General features: G+C 44.5%; 1 long non-coding RNA gene across 2 annotated transcripts; it reads right to left on the minus strand.

Moving 5' to 3' along the window:
* Positions 1–11127: 11127 nt before the first annotated feature.
* On the minus strand, positions 11128–15393 carry LOC136540125 (uncharacterized). 2 transcript variants are annotated; one of them, XR_010779870.1, is made up of 4 exons: positions 15321–15393; positions 15172–15235; positions 12185–12400; positions 11128–11543 (listed from the first exon to the last, which is right to left on the minus strand). It is a non-coding gene; the product is annotated as an uncharacterized lncRNA (long non-coding RNA). The 2 variants fall into 2 exon arrangements; XR_010779869.1 differs by having other exon boundaries at positions 12185–14849.
* Between the last annotated feature and the right edge of the window lie 612 nt (positions 15394–16005).

The raw sequence follows: 16005 nt of genomic DNA on the forward strand, positions 1-16005 counted from the left end.
GCAAACATCATTTTTACCATGCAACTTATCAAACTACGGAATCTATCCAAAAACCTGCTCAATTCGAATTATAAAGCAACAATACTTCTACTTCATATAAGTATTCAAATTTTTACAACACAAAGCCTACCAACAGTTCAAGCATACCAAAAACATTCAAGAACACTTAATGGTAAAAGCCTTCTTCTTCCAAATAAGGCTTCAAATCTGCAATGTTAAAGGTATGACTAACCCCGAACTCGGGTGCCAACTCAAGTTTGTAGGCATTATCATTTATTTTCTCAATTATCTTATAAGGACCAGCTGCTCTTGGCATTAATTTAGACTTACGCAGCTCAGAAAATCTATCTTTTCTCAAATCAATCTAGTGCTGTCCAGAAATTCCAGAGAGCAAGTAATTCGGAAATACGAACTTTAAATAGCTGTAACTCCTAAACCGTTTGACCTATGGTCCTGAAATTTTAACACAAGACATATGATGAAGTTATCTACAACTTTATTATTAACCATTTTTATAGCAAACATCATTTTTACCATGCAACTTATCAAACTACGGAATCTGTCCGAAAACCTGCTCAATTCGAATTATAAAGCAACAATACTTCTACTTCATATAAGTATTCAAATTTTTACAACACAAAGCCTACCAACAGTTCAAGCATACAAAAAACATTCAAGAACACTTAATGGTAAAGCCTTCTTCTTCCAAATAAGGCTTCAAATCTGCAATGTTAAAGGTGGGACTAACCCCGAACTCAGGTGGCAACTCAAGTTTGTAGGCATTATCATTTATTTTCTCAATTATCTTATAAGGACCAGCTGCTCTTAGCATTAATTTAGACTTACGCAGCTCAGGAAATCTATCTTTTCTCAAATGTAACCAAACCAAATCACCCAGTTCAAATTTATTTTCTTTTCTACCTTTACTACCAGTAATTCTATACTTTTCATTCATTCTTTTAATATTTGCTTTAGTTGTTTCGTGCAACTTACGAATAAAATCAGCATGCTCTCTAGCATCACTATATGTTCTTTTAGTGGTAGGTAAAGGCAAAAGATCAATAGGAGCGTGAGGGTTAAAACCATACACAACCTAAAAAGGACTTACCTTGGTGGTGGAATGTTCCGCCCTGTTATATGCAAACTCCACATGCGGCAAACATTCATCCCACATCTTCAAATTGCGCTTCAAAATTGCTCTCAACATGGTGGACAATATTCGATCCACTACCTCAGTTTGCCCATCAGTTTGGGGATAACATGTTGTAGAAAACAACAGCTTGGTCCCCAATTTATTCCACAAAGTGCGACAAAAATGACTCAAGAATTTTGCATCACGATCTAAAACAATAGTAGAAGGCATACCATGCAAACGAACAATTTTTTGAAAGAAAAGGTTAGCAATATGAACAACATCGTCGCTCTTATGACAAGGAATAAAATATGCCATCTTAGAAAAATGATCAACCACCATAAAAATACTATCCCTCCCCCTCTTAGTCCTTGGCAAACCCAACATAAAATCCATAGATATATCAGCCCAAAGAGTAGAAGAAACAGGAAGAGGCATATACAAACCATGTGGGTTCAACCACGACTTAGCATTTTGACATGTGGTGCACCGAGCCACGTACCGTTCTACATCTCGCCTCATCCTAGGCCAAAAGAAATATGTGGACAACACCTCCTCTGTCTTCTTGGCTCCAAAATGTCCTATTAATCCGCCTTCATGTGCCTCTTGCAATAACAAAAGACAAATGGAGCCAACTGGAATGCATAGGCGGTTAGCTCTAAACAAAAAGCCATTATTGATCATAAACTTATTCCATGTATGTCCCTCTCTATAATTTAGCAACACGTCCTTAAAATCAGGATCAAGCGCATATTGTTCTTTTATTGATTCAAGCCCAAAAATCCGACAATCAAGTTGGGACAGCAATGTATATCGTCTAGATAAAGCATCAGCAATCACATTATCCTTCAATTTCTTGTGTTTGATAATATAAGGAAAAGATTCAATAAATTCAATCCATTTAGCATGCCTACGATTCAGATTATGTTGAGAGCAAAGATACTTAAGTGATTCATGATCAAAATGAATAACAAATTCTTTAGGCCACAAATAATAACGCCACGTCTCTAAAGAACAGACAAGTGCATACAATTCCTTATCATACATGGAATAATTCATAACAGGACCATGTAATTTTTCACTAAAGTAAGCAATGGGTTTACCATCTTGCATCAAAACACCCCCAATGTCAACTCCACTAGCATGACATTCTAGCTCAAAAGTCTTACCAAAGTTTAAAAGTTGTAGCAATGGTGCGTGGTGAGATTGTCCTTCAAAGTGTCAAAGGACTCCTCCTGTGCCTTTCCCCAATGGAACACCGCACCTTTCTTCGTCAACTCATGCAACAGGGCAGCAATGGTACTGAAATTTTTGACAAAGCGGCGATAGAATCCTGCAAGACCAAGAAAACTACTCACCTGTGTGACGGTTTGGGGAACCGAACAGCTCTTTATGGCTTTAATTTTTATCTCGTCCACCTCAATTCCCTGTAGGGTTACAACATAGCCAAGAAAAGAAACTTGATCCGTGCAAAAGATGCACTTCTCAAGGTTACCAAATAAACGGGCATCATGTAAAGCATTAAAAACAGCACGTAAGTGATCCATATATTCAACAAAAGACTTGCTGTAAATCAATATATCATCAAAGTAAACTACCACAAAACGACCAATGAAAGCTCTTAAAACCTCATTCATTAAACGCATGAAAGTGTTAGGTGCATTTGTCAAACCAAAAGGCATTACTAACCACTCATACAACCCGAATTTGATTTTAAACGTAGTTTTCCATTCATTTCCAAGTTTCATTCTAATTTGATGATAGCCACTTCGCAAGTCAATCTTGGTGAAAATTATAGAACCACACAATTCATCAAGCATGTCGTCTAGCCTAGGAATAGGATGACGATACTGAATAGTAATATTATTGATGGCTCTACAATCAACACACATACGCCAAGTTCCATCTTTCTTAGGAACCAAAAGTACAGGAACGACACAAGGACTAAGGCTTTCACATACATACCCGTGGTCCAAAAGGTCTTGGACTTGCCGCTGAATTTCCTTAGTCTCCTCTGGATTGGTTCGATAGGTAGTACGGTTGGGCAGGGTTGCTCCCGGAATCAAGTCAATTTGATGCTCTATCCCTCTCATAGGTGGCAGCCCCGGAGGTATCTCAGCTGGAAAAATGTCCTCATACTCCTACAAAAGGTTAGTGACAGTAGGAGGTGCCGAGCTAACAATATCATCAAGTGAAAACATAGCTCGTTTGCATACCAAAGCATAGCAAATATCATCATCAGATATTTCAACAAAGTCATATTTTGTTGCAAGCATAACACCACCCTTCAATTTAATCCCCTCGGCCTTAGAAATAGATGTAGACTTATCCTTTTTAGGTGGAAGAATAGAATTAGCAACTTGCTGATTTTCAGATTGAACATCATTCAAACTAGCAGTGCATTCTCTATCAGCTTGTATAATTTGAGCAGGGGTCAAAGGCACCAAAATAATTTTTCTTTCCTTTATTCACAAAGGTGTATTTATTACTTCTACCATGGTGTGTAGCATCATTATCATATTCCCAAGGACGACACAATAAGAGTGAACAGGTTTGCATAGGTACCACATCACAATCAATAAAATCAGCATAAGAACCAATGGAAAATGAAACTCTGCAAGTTTGTGTTACCTTTACTTTTCCAGAATCATTTAGCCACTGAATATTGTATGGACGTGGGTGCGGGTGTGTAGTCAAGTCAAGCTTCTTGACCAAATCAGAACTCACCAAATTATTATAGCTACCTCCATCAATAATGACATGTGCTCGACAATTGCTGATGACGAAGAAAATCTGGAACAAGTGATGGCGTTGTAGCTTTTTAGGTTGCTGGACTTGTGAGCTGAGCACCCGTTGTACAATGATGCTCCTATAGGCCATCGTGTCCTCGCCACCAAGGACTTTGCCACCCTCCTCATCTGTGTCTTCGTCTTCTTCATCTTCAATGTCAGAGGTGTTGATGTAGCCATCTTCTGTAGCAATATATGCCCGCTGACTTGGGCAGTCCTTCTACACATGGCCAATTCCATGGCAGCAGTGGCACTGAATGCCCGAAGTGCGTCCCGTCGATGCAACGGATGAGACACTCTTGGCAAGCACCTACAAAGAATTTTTACCTGAATCTGAAGGTCGTGCGGGAGGTGCCTTAGGTGTAGCGGTAACTCCAGAGGCTGCTGGTCGCTTGCTCGCTGGTGGAGGCGCCCAAAAAGTGGTTGGCTTGGTTAGCCCCGAAGATGGTGCCGAGCGTGGCGTGTATGTGGTGTTGACCTTGCTCTTGCTCTGCTGTTCACGCCCCTACAATTCCTTTTCTGCAAGCATAGCAAACTGAAACAACTGGTTGACAGTGTTAAATTCTTTATAATCAACAATATCTTGAATCTCACGCCTCAAACCCGAATAAAAACGACAAATGGAATCTTCGTTCTCCTCCACAACACTACATTGCATCAAACTCTTTTGGAGCTCACTATAGTAATCATGTACAGATTTCTCTCCTTGTTCTAAACGCATCAATTTCTTACGTAAGTCTCTATGATAAGGAGGAACAAAATGATCACGCATAGCTATTTTAAGTTCTTCCCACGTACTAGGTAAAGCATCCTATGCAGCTAGCTCATTCCACCAAATAATGGCAAAGTCCTTAAACACACTAGTAGCTTGTCGAACTCTATGATGCCCAGGCACAAGGTGGGCACTAAACTTTTGTTCTACCGTCATCTCCCAATCAAGATATCCCTCAGCATCATAATGACCCAAAAAATATGGTATTGTGAACTTAATCTTAGCATAAGGATCATCAGGCACACGATGATTATTACCTTGATGGTGGTGGACATCACCCATACCTGTCGTGTTGCGGCGAAGACGTCGTCGTAATCTTGCTTATTGAAAGGCTGCTCGATCTATATTTCTAGTGGCATCATGCACCGTGTCTTCTGGCAAGAGACCATCAATGTTGCTGCCGGAGACATCGTTGTTGACCGCCACCAAGGTTTCCAACTCAGTAACCTTGTCAGTTAGCGTGGAAATTCATTTGTCCAATCTCTCCATGTTGTTGCCAATGTTGAGTTCAATGAGTGCGTCAGTGACGACCTTCCTGATGGCCTCATTCATCCTTTTTTGGGCATTATCTATAGCAACTTGCAGTTGCTCTTGGCTGACACACTCGCTAAAATTCTTGGGACTGTTATCTCCAGTCTGATCACCTCCTGCCATTGTAAACACAAAAATAGGAACAAACGGTGAAAGTTATTCCTACCAAATGACTACGTGGTTGCAGTGGTGTAACTTTCACAGCAAGTGAAAGCGTCTTACCAAGCTCTTACAAAGTTCTTACCAACGCAAGCAGTGGGCAGTACAACCGACGGCTGGTTCGTGATACCTGTAAGGCAGTGGTACCGAGATTGCAAGACCCTTTTTCTGTACTGATCTGAAAAGTTTGTGGAGCTTGAAAGGCACACAAATAATAATATGTATATTTGGCACACAAGTCAGCAACAGAAAGTAATGCTGAATTATAGTCCAACGTACTTATTCTTGTTGCTGGTCTAAAATATTCCAAGTGCTAGGTGTGTGACAAACAAGTATGGTGGATAGCTAGGAGACAGAGGTGTGAAAAACAAGTATGGCAGATAGCAAGAGCAACACAAACAAGGAACCAGACAGCACACGCTAACACAACTCACTTTGGCCTTCTCTATGTGCTCCTCTAGATATTATTCCTCTTTTGCCCCTCACTTTTTTTATTTTTTTGGGCTGTCGTTGTTTTTTTTGGAAATTTCAAATTTTTCTTTTTATTTTTTTGATATTTTTTATTCACTTAGGAGCACAAAATAAGTAACCACAGAAAATATGAGCTTAAACAAGTTAAAGGTGTGGCCTGTGGAAATTTCAGAAGACATGCAAAAAATTGACAAAAAGCTTGTGACCACGAAAAGATGATCTTGTGACCAGTTTTTGACAAAATTAAAATTTTCCGACCCCAATAAGGTGGGGATGGACGGATCCAAAAAAAATTCTGATCGATTTTGATATATGAAACGTTGAAATCCGAGTTCGTATGCGAAAACTAGATCAGTTTTAAGAACGGACTCCGAATTAGAGAACAAAACGGGAAAAATATGCGCAAAATTGGTCACGGCAGCAAAGATTTGATGGAAACAATGGGGGAAAACAAACGAACTGGACTCTAACATGACCTAACCAGCAACAAGACCTTGACTAGAACACAAACTCAACACGACGGACTATAAAACTGAAATATGCAAAGGCTATGGTACGGAAGGTTCTAGGACAGGAAAAAAAATATGGCACTAGACTATGGGACGAATGCGAAACACTCAAAACTAGGGGATAAATGTGAAATGGACGGTATACCTTAGCTCTGATTACCACTAAATAGGAATGGGGATCCCGATCTTTCATCAGGTACAAGTAACTATCGTTGTGGCGGATAATGACACACCGATCTGGCTTCAGATAGAAAGATCGAACCCTGCAATCTTAGCACCATAACTCCTCTGGTTATCAACCGAGACACGTATCCAGTTGACCTCATCAAGAAGGCTAATCCCTGCCTACGCAATGAAGAACACAAGCAAGAACAAGAAAGAAAGCAACCAAATTGCAGATGAATGATTAATCTTACGAAGTTGGGGTCTCACAAACCGATGAACGACGAAACTGTTCTTGACAGATTAATCTAAGCAAAACTCAAACCCTAATGGAGGGGTGATGGCTGTTTATGAAGACTCTAGGGTCGTGCAAGACCCCTAGACGCGCCCCCTAATGGGCCCAACCACGATACACGGTCCATCGAACCAAAAGACAGTGTCGCAGCACCCTGGTAGATTCTGGAGGCTAACTTGTTTCAATGATTCCCGTTGATTTTGAAGGGATTTTGACGTGAGACCACTTGGATTGGCTTCCTTATCAAATTCGCTGTCCAACCATATATGGACTGTCGAAAATAGAGTCCGGATGCGTCCTGGTTGACTAGTTTAACGTAGACTGGTCCTAGAGGCCGAGACATACTCGAAATCATGTTGGACTAGGCCTCCGATTTCTGTTGAACGTCCTTGCTAGTCATTAACGCCTCCACCACTTCCTCTAAGTCCCTTATGACCCTCTCCAATGTTCCTAAGCAAGATAACATCATTAGGTAGTAGTCTATTCTCAAAAGTATGAAAAGGATCGCTTAAGAAGGAGCTCACCTCTAAATTGAGTTGACGCATTCGAGCCTAGGTCATTGGACCTTGCATGATGGTTGGAGGATCAACGGGTACATCCGAAGAAGTGATGTCCTCATCATCCCTCATTGTCCTCACCGCAACCGCCGTACGATCGGTTCCCCTACGGTCTCGCGTCCCCCGTGGACGCATACGGGCGGGGGCTCCAAAAGATGTTGACGCCGCCCTCTCTCACATCTGAAATCATGGGGATGGCGGACTACGCTCCTGCCTCTTTCCACGACCTCGTGGATGACGAGGTTGAAAGCGACGACTCTAGCATCGGCGACGTCATGGCACCTAGCCACCCTCTATCTCGGGAGTGCGCTATGGCGGACACTCCGGGACAGCCGCCGGTGGTAGCGGAGTCCCTACAGACTCACACCCCTCCAGACCCTTGTACGGAGGTCCTTGCACACGCATAGGAGCACGGCAAGGAGTTACGACAAAAGCGATAGAACCAGCAGCCACATGCGCGCAACCCAGCGAGCGGCGAGCGGGGTCACGCCCGTAAGGTCCAGCGCAACATCATGGATGGAGGAAATGATCCCCCACAGTTCGCTCAGGCTGGCCAGAACATCGCCGCTGCGGCAATGCTTCTGTGCAGCCTTCCCGAGCCTGACAACCCTCAGGATCAGGTGATCCACCGGAACCTTCGGGCGCTGGTGGAAACTGCCGCCATTCAACTAGCGGAGAGCTCCGCGTCGTGACACCAGCTCGCGGCCTCTTTCCCTACAGGCGGAATGGGGGCGCACCAGTCGAATTGCTCCATCCGTTCACCACTACAGCCACCGACGCGTGGAACAGAAGGCCACAACTGCACCACAGCCTAACCCGGCGCCCGCTCTACACCGACCACCTATGCGCGAACGCCTCAAGTCGAACTGAGACGCTCGCAGCGTCATCAACAATCGGCGTCAAGCCCAGTGTGATGATGACGTCCATCAAGGGGCGGTGAGAGCAGGTGGCACGGGCCCTAGTCGAACGATCGAGGGGAGCGGGGAAACGCACCCCAAGCATGGTCGATGACCAGACGATCGGAGTCCCAGCCCGGACAGCCCAGGACCACGGGCCTTTGGTCGTCGCATTCAGAAAGCACCGTTCCCACAGCGCTTCCGACCACCTACCAACGTCGTCAAATACACCAGGGAGACGAATCCCAATATATGGCTCGAAGTCTTCCGGCTCGCCTGCCGAGCCGGAGGAGTGGATGATGACCACATCATCATTCAATACCACCCATCTGCGTGGGGGAGCACGTTCGAGCATGACTCGAATTCCTCCCACCTAACAGCATCCGCGACTAGGCGGATCTCAAGAGGATCTTCATCGGGAATTTCTAAGGAACATATGTCCACCCTAGGAATTCCTAGGACCTCAAGAGCTACCAGCAGAAGCCCAACGAGTCCCTGCAAGATTACATCTGTAGGTTCTCAACACGATGCAACTCCCTTCCTGATGTCGTTGATGCGGATGTCATCAGTGCGTTCCTCTCTGGGACAACCTGTGAGTCTTTGATCCACAAGCTCGACTATCTGAAGCCCCGTACCACCCGCGACCTGCTCGACGTCGCCACGAATCACGCCTCCGGTGAGGAGGCGATCGGAGTGGTCTTTAGTGGAGGCCAGGACAAGGGCAAGGCCAAGCGCGAGGACCAAGACGAGGGCCCCCTCCACGCAAAGGGGCAAATAGAACAAGAGGGATCGACGACGACCGGCCCACGGCCGATCGCGCGGGCAAGTAGCCCCAGCAGGGCCAACCCGACCACTTCGACAAGCTCATGGAGAGTCCATGCACCACTATGGGCCATAAAGTACAACCCTAGGTCAAACTTCTGACATCATACAGGGAGCGGTCGCATCTCAACACGACCCGTCTCCGTGACATGACGTTCCAGGGGACTCACATCAACCCACAGTGATGGACGTATCGTCACTATGCTGCCTGCACCCTGTACGACCACTGATCAGCATGCTGGTTCGTCAGTCCGACACCTAGGTCCACGCTCCGTCGCGCCCGACCCCTCGATCGCGCCCGACATATGGGTTCGCGCTCCGTCGTGCCCAACGGCGGCTCACGATCTTACACCCATCTGTTGCTCTCGTACAAACGAGTATAAACAACCCCTTCATGACTTCATAGAAGTCCCAAAAGGGCTCGAGGGCTCCTGTCGGGTTCATAAACCCAGAGTCCCCAATGGGCCCGCTTCCTAGCAAAAGCTCAACCCAGTAGACGGTATTACAACAACGTGCGACTCTTGGACCGGCCCAGATACCTAACAAACAGGCCGGAAGAGCGATCCAAGTCTCCGACCGAAGGCCTGGCCTAGAAGGGGACGACGCTCGCTTCTGACTCTGACCCACGTCTCCGACCGGGAGGCCTAGCCAAGGAGGGGACGCCGCTTGCTTCCGACTCTGACCCGCTTTTCCGACCGGGGATACACCAAACCTCTGTTTACGGCTCTTCTCCGACCGGCGTGGTCAGAGCCGACTAGGAACGATCGAACGGGGACACCTGCTCGGTAAAGACCTAAGAATCAAGCGGAGCAGATAAGGCAAGGCGCTCAAGTCAACCGCAATACCGAGGACCATACCCTGCACACCTGCAGGACAATATCGTCAAACCATACTAGAAGGGTGCTTTATAGCCTTTCAGACATGTCAGAACATGAACAGTGTTGTGGGCGTCGATATTTGTCCTACAGTATGGTAGACGCCGACATTTGCCATACTAGAAGAACACGATGGAGCCTACCACAAACATCTTGGCATCAACAGTATTGTGGATGCCGACAAACTGTCTTGTACCAGATGGCGTGGGCAACAAGACTGAGACACACACATTCTCTCTCTCTCAACTTGTAAAGTCGTCCCCTTGACCTATAAAAGAGGATGCACTCTCTCAAAGGAGGACGATTCATTCGGATGGATCATTCCGACTCATACTCTGTTAGGCTCTAGAACTCTAAAGCCACACAGAGCATACGTTCCAATACTCAGTGCATGTAGGAGCTCCTGTCACTCTTGGTCCTTCAGTCTAGAGTCCGACCGAACCTCTAATACCCCCATCTTATTCCCACTCATTGGTAACCCCACAACAAACTTCGAGTACCTAGGCTCAGGAATAAAGTCACCGACCGACTGAAACAGGAGGAAGGGCATGTTGCCTGAACCAGTATAAACCCTGTGTCATTGAGTGTTAGGCCATATCCGATCACAACGTACGGCAAAACTACAAATATTTACGTGTTGGTCACTTTTCGCACCGACAGAATCAAAGAAAGGGTGAAATGGAAATAGGTGTCCTGGATATCTCTTGACCCTTTGAGCTTGAGAGTTCAAATTAAAGCAGAAGCCAAGGGTTGATTCTAGCTACTTAACTTCATGAGCTTCAACATTGTGCAACTTTAATTGAAAGAGTGAAGCATTGAAGCACAAGTAGGGGATGCACGTTTTGTTTCTTTCTGGGTAATTGAATTAATAAAAAAACTTATCAAATTGAGCTAATCTGAATTTCAAAGAAAGAAAAATGGGATGCAAATGAACTGAAGTAGTAACCCAAAAGTACCCATTGGGTACCCAATTGCATCCCTAAACACAAGACATGTTTCTATGCATTGAATGTTGTTGGACATTTGAGATAACTAGGTGTGCACCCTCTACGCGTGTTACAACAAGGGCATATTTGTTTCTCTTGCCCACCATTCCCCAACCTTGCCAATGGGCAAGAAAGAAAATGCTTCTGAAGTATATTCTTCCTTCCCTGGAACCAAAGATACCCTAACCAGTTGTGAAGTTTCCCTTTGGTACTTACAATTTAATAGTACCTATTAGGACATATCAAATAGTTTAGGCCATTGGCCATTCTGTACATAAACTCATATTTCTATCTTAATTGAGAGGCAGAGCTCCTGCCATGTTTTCAAAAAAAAAATCATATCAAATGGCTAGTGATATAGCATATATATAGAGATTATACTTGCTATAAGCCCATGAGTAATAAGTTTTACTAAATCTAGTGACATGAAGTGAATAATGTACAACCTTTGATTCAGAATCCAACTTAAAGTTGCTCATCGAAAAGGTTTCCTTTGTTGGTCTTGCAAATTTTGGTGAGCCAACACCTCTATCAACAAACATTGCCCTTTGTTCTTCCAGTGATGGCGCATGCCCTCCAATTGCACTCTGAGCAAAAAATTAGAAAACATCTCTAGATTAATTACATTTAGAACTGCTATATGTATATATATTCATAGGGCTATATACAACAGATGGCAAGAAAGGGTCAGAAATCAGTGTTTCTTCCATCTAAACAAGATGAAAATGCCATGCTGACCACACCAGAGACATAAATCACAGCAAAGTGCATAAGTATAGGCCAAAACTCTTTCAGGCAGAAAATGCTAGCTATTAGATATTCAAGGTGGAGAAATCTAAATGATCAAAATCTTGTCGAGAGATAGATCCATCCATTGTCTGGTGTTGCACCAACAATATGTATGAGAAACTTGAAGAAATTTGATACTATGTGGCTTATATTCCAATAAGTAAAGGGAAGTTGGTAAGTTCATGACCATAAACCCACGCACTTCAGAACTAGGATTAGTTCTTTATTTCAGAGTGAATTAAATAGCTAAAAGCAAAAGTTAACTGGCTGCATGCTTGAACAAATTATGATGACACTATTGAAGTTATTCTAAGCTCCCAAAATTCTCCCATATTTCAGCCAATAGTACATCTACCTTTTCTATAGTGGAACACCTAAATTACCATAGTTGCATGATTTTAAGCTAAGAATTAATCAAACAATGAAACTGAAGTTATACCTTCATAGTGTTAACATAGTGATTCGAGGATGAATCGCCTTTAGTTGAGCTGTGCAAAATGTCTTTTGTGGTATCATTGTTTGAGGAACTCCCAGTTTGCAATAATGAGCGTGGATTTTCAGTCAAGTTAGCTGCATAAACAACACCTGAGCCCATGTTTGGTGTTGGAACTACATACTTCTCTAAATCAAGCTCCAAACCAGAAGCGAAGCCATTCTGTTTGAATGAACAAGAGAAAATTGGCAGAATGGAAAAGGAAGCAGCATTTACTTTGATATAGAAACATAGACAACAGCTTTGTGGGAAGAGTGTCCCTTTAAAAGCATGCGTGAGCCCACACTATTCTTGACCAAAATAATTACTTTAGTTCAGTCCTTTATGGTTGGACATATTTTACAATGTCGGTTCTATCTGTACCTAAGAAATATTGTGGTTTCTCACTTTCAATGGTGACAAGTTAGTATAGTACGTTTTTAAATGCTTGCAACTCTTCTTGAGGTAAAAGAGTCATCATCAAGTTTTAATGCATTATGCAAAGATCCCCAATTGTCACAAATCCTCGTTACAGTTCGAAACGGGCCATTAAACATCTTGACATTTTCCCAAAAGATGGGCGTACATACACTCATACTCTTCATAGTGATATGTTTTGTAATTCAACAATATTTTTGCTAAAATATTTACAGTCCTACTCACATATCTCCAGTAAGTTCATCATGTCAGTATCAACTAATAGTAGAAAAAACAACACTTAGAATAAAGAGAGAATTATCTATTTGGCACTGAAACAAATCAGTCTTTCTCATTTAGCATTAAAAATTTTGAACTTTCTTATTTGGCATCAAGTTGAAATTTCGTTTCTTAGATGGTACTACCGTCCATTTAGGCCACTAACGGTGTCAAGTGGCTGGCAAAATGACATAAAAGCCCTTGTTTCAGTAGAAGCATGTGGTGCCAAATAGGAAAAATAAATAAATGGACGCAACGTCAAATAAGAAAATCATAAATATCACAAATATATTTGCAAACTAAAAAATGGGATTTTGATAATCTAAGACTGCAAATAAATAATGCACACACTGATACAACTGACATTGACACTAAAATTTCTTATGTAAATTAAAGAGGTTAGCAATGACAGTTTACTAACTTACGTAAAATAAAGAGTTTAATTAGAGTAGCACATCTCAGGATACTGTACCATCTAACCATATACAGTATCTTGGTGGATTGAATAGATAGTTATGAAAAAATATTGTTCGAGCACTCGGCACTCCCCTGCCAAGAAAATATAGGGCAGTTACACCAACATCTATCTAAAAAAAAAGAAAAGGCTAATACTGACTGCACAAAAGACGAGAAGGACGCTAAAATCATCGGGAGCGGAGGGATGCCTGCGGACGGAAGGGGCAACCCGTGATCAGCGCCTGCACGGGGTGTGGCAAAGGTCGAGCTGGCACGCACGCAGCCGGGCAGAGCGAGGCGAGCTGGCCGGATGGGCCGCGCGCCCGCACTGCCTCCGCCACGCCGCGGGCTGCCAGAGCGCCGGCCCGCAAACCCGCCCCGCCGCCGCAACCCCGCCGCGGCCAGGCTCCACCGGGTGAGGCCGCTCCGCTGAGGGCGCGCGTAGCTGGTGCTGGGCGCCGCCGAGGGCGAGCTCCATCATCCTCTCCTCCCCTTCTATCGATCTAGGATTTGTTTTTTTTTGTTTGTTTGTTTTACGGAGAAAAGTCGCGGGGTACAGCCGCACGGCGAGTCGAGAGAGAAAATTGTGTGTGCGAGTACAGAGGGGTATTTTGGTCCTACTGAGAAAAATCTGACATGGTCAAAACAGTTAACTAACGGATAAATGGTTAAAATAGACAGTAGTGCCATTTAGGAAAGAAAATTTCAACTGTGTCAGATACAAAAGTTCGAATTTTTTAGTGCCAAATAAGAAAGATTGATTTGTTTCAATGCCAAATAGAAAACTCTCTCTACAATAAATGTGTTCTCCTAGGGCCCAAAGAATTGTCAAGTCCCACAACCAAGTAGAAAAATGTGCCAAGTTGTCTGCATCTACAACAGCACTCTCGAAAGTAGCAGACTGTTAAGTGTCGGCCATTGCATGGGAACCATTTAGACTGTGGCCAGTGACACTAGTCAAATAGTTGTTTTTATAACCAATCTTGCAACTTTTAAATTTCTATGCATATAACTGATCTATGAGCGTCCAAATATAAAATGAAAACAGTGAAACAGACCTAGTGCCCCGTTCGCTTGGCTGATAAGTCATGACAGAAAGTACTTTTGGCTGATTTGTTGTGAGAGAAAAATATTATTCGTTGGCTGAAAAAGTACGGCCTATAAGCCAAGCGAACGGGGCGAATAGCCCTGCCTTCTAACCCAGGGTTGATAGTGACATCATGGGTCCCTCGCACCCTTGAAGGCTGAAAATACTCCTGATGAGCCCTCCAACTAGCCGCCAGGTGAAATGGGGATAACATTTTTGTCTCAACCTGAACCTTGCACTCAAGTACCTCCTTCCCTTCATTGAGTTTAAACACCGCAGTCCTCATTTCAAATTCATTGCTCTGGCAACCCAGTGGTCGGTTAGGTCCCTCCTCAATAATGTACTGAGAACTATCATCTTTTCGCTTCAAAACAAACTTGAAATCCAGCGATTCTAGTAAAAACACAGAACTACTTAGAATGCTAACAACTGAAACGAAATCCGACTGAACATGTAAGAAAAATCCTCAGCGGCAATTGACAAATCACTAATTTTCATTTTTAAAGCACAACTTCACACACTACATTGTTTCCCTCACACACAAGAATTCATTCATTCCCAATTAAAGCCCAATTACTGAAATATCAGTGCATGCGCATCCCAACGGCATAGCACGGATTGCGCTCGTCCTATTCCAAACCTCGCTATGGAGGGACCAAGGACCTCTGCGGCCCAGCGAAGTTATCAAACTCCAGGATTGAATCAACCGACTTACCGTGCTGCGAAGGCACGACGCAGCTGAACTCCCACACGGCGGTGGCCGCCCGCTCCAGCGGCAGCTGCGTGGGAAAAAAAAAACCCGAAACGAGTCAAAAATCTGCTCCGCGCACACATCACGCGGGCTAGAGGCGATCCGGAGCTTACGGCCTTGCAGGGGTCCCACGAGCCAGCCACGGGGTGGGAGCCGGGGGGGGGGGGGGGGGGGGGGGTGGGGGGGGGGGGGGCGGCGGCGACGTCGAGCTCCGCGAGGCGCGGGCTCTCTAATTTGACGGAGACGAAGAGCTGGTCGGAGATTCTGCAGGAGCTCGCCATCGCCGGCGAGTTCGGAGCGAAGCCTTTCTCGTGACTTGGGTGCCATTTTTGTATTTTGGTCCCTTTTGAAATAACCATTTTTAGGCGTATTAGGACATGACGTCGAGGTACGAGGGTCGGCGTCGAGTGACACGACGTCGAGGTCTTACCACGTTACGGACGACCCCGGTCGACGGCGACACGGTGGCGCATGAGGCCCACTAGGTTGGGCCTGTGGCGTTGGCTAACACGACGCCGACGTAGTGGGCCCCATACGCCACCGTGTCGCCGTCGACCGGGGTCGTCCGTGACGTGGCAAGACCTCGGCATCGTGTCAGTCGACGCCGACCCTCATACCTCGACGTCATGTCCTAAGACGCCTAAAAATGATCTATTTTCAGCAAATGTTTTAGCATAAGTCTTTTTATAAAAAATATTTTCAAAAGGGACCGAATACAAAAATGGCACGTGACTTGGAAGGTGCCGGAAGGAAGCGCCGATTCGGAGTGGTGCCGACACGGGAGCGCGATGGGTGTTA

Source organism: Miscanthus floridulus, chromosome 2 (genome assembly GCF_019320115.1).
Source record: "Miscanthus floridulus cultivar M001 chromosome 2, ASM1932011v1, whole genome shotgun sequence".
In the NCBI taxonomy this organism is placed as follows: domain Eukaryota; kingdom Viridiplantae; phylum Streptophyta; class Magnoliopsida; order Poales; family Poaceae; genus Miscanthus; species Miscanthus floridulus.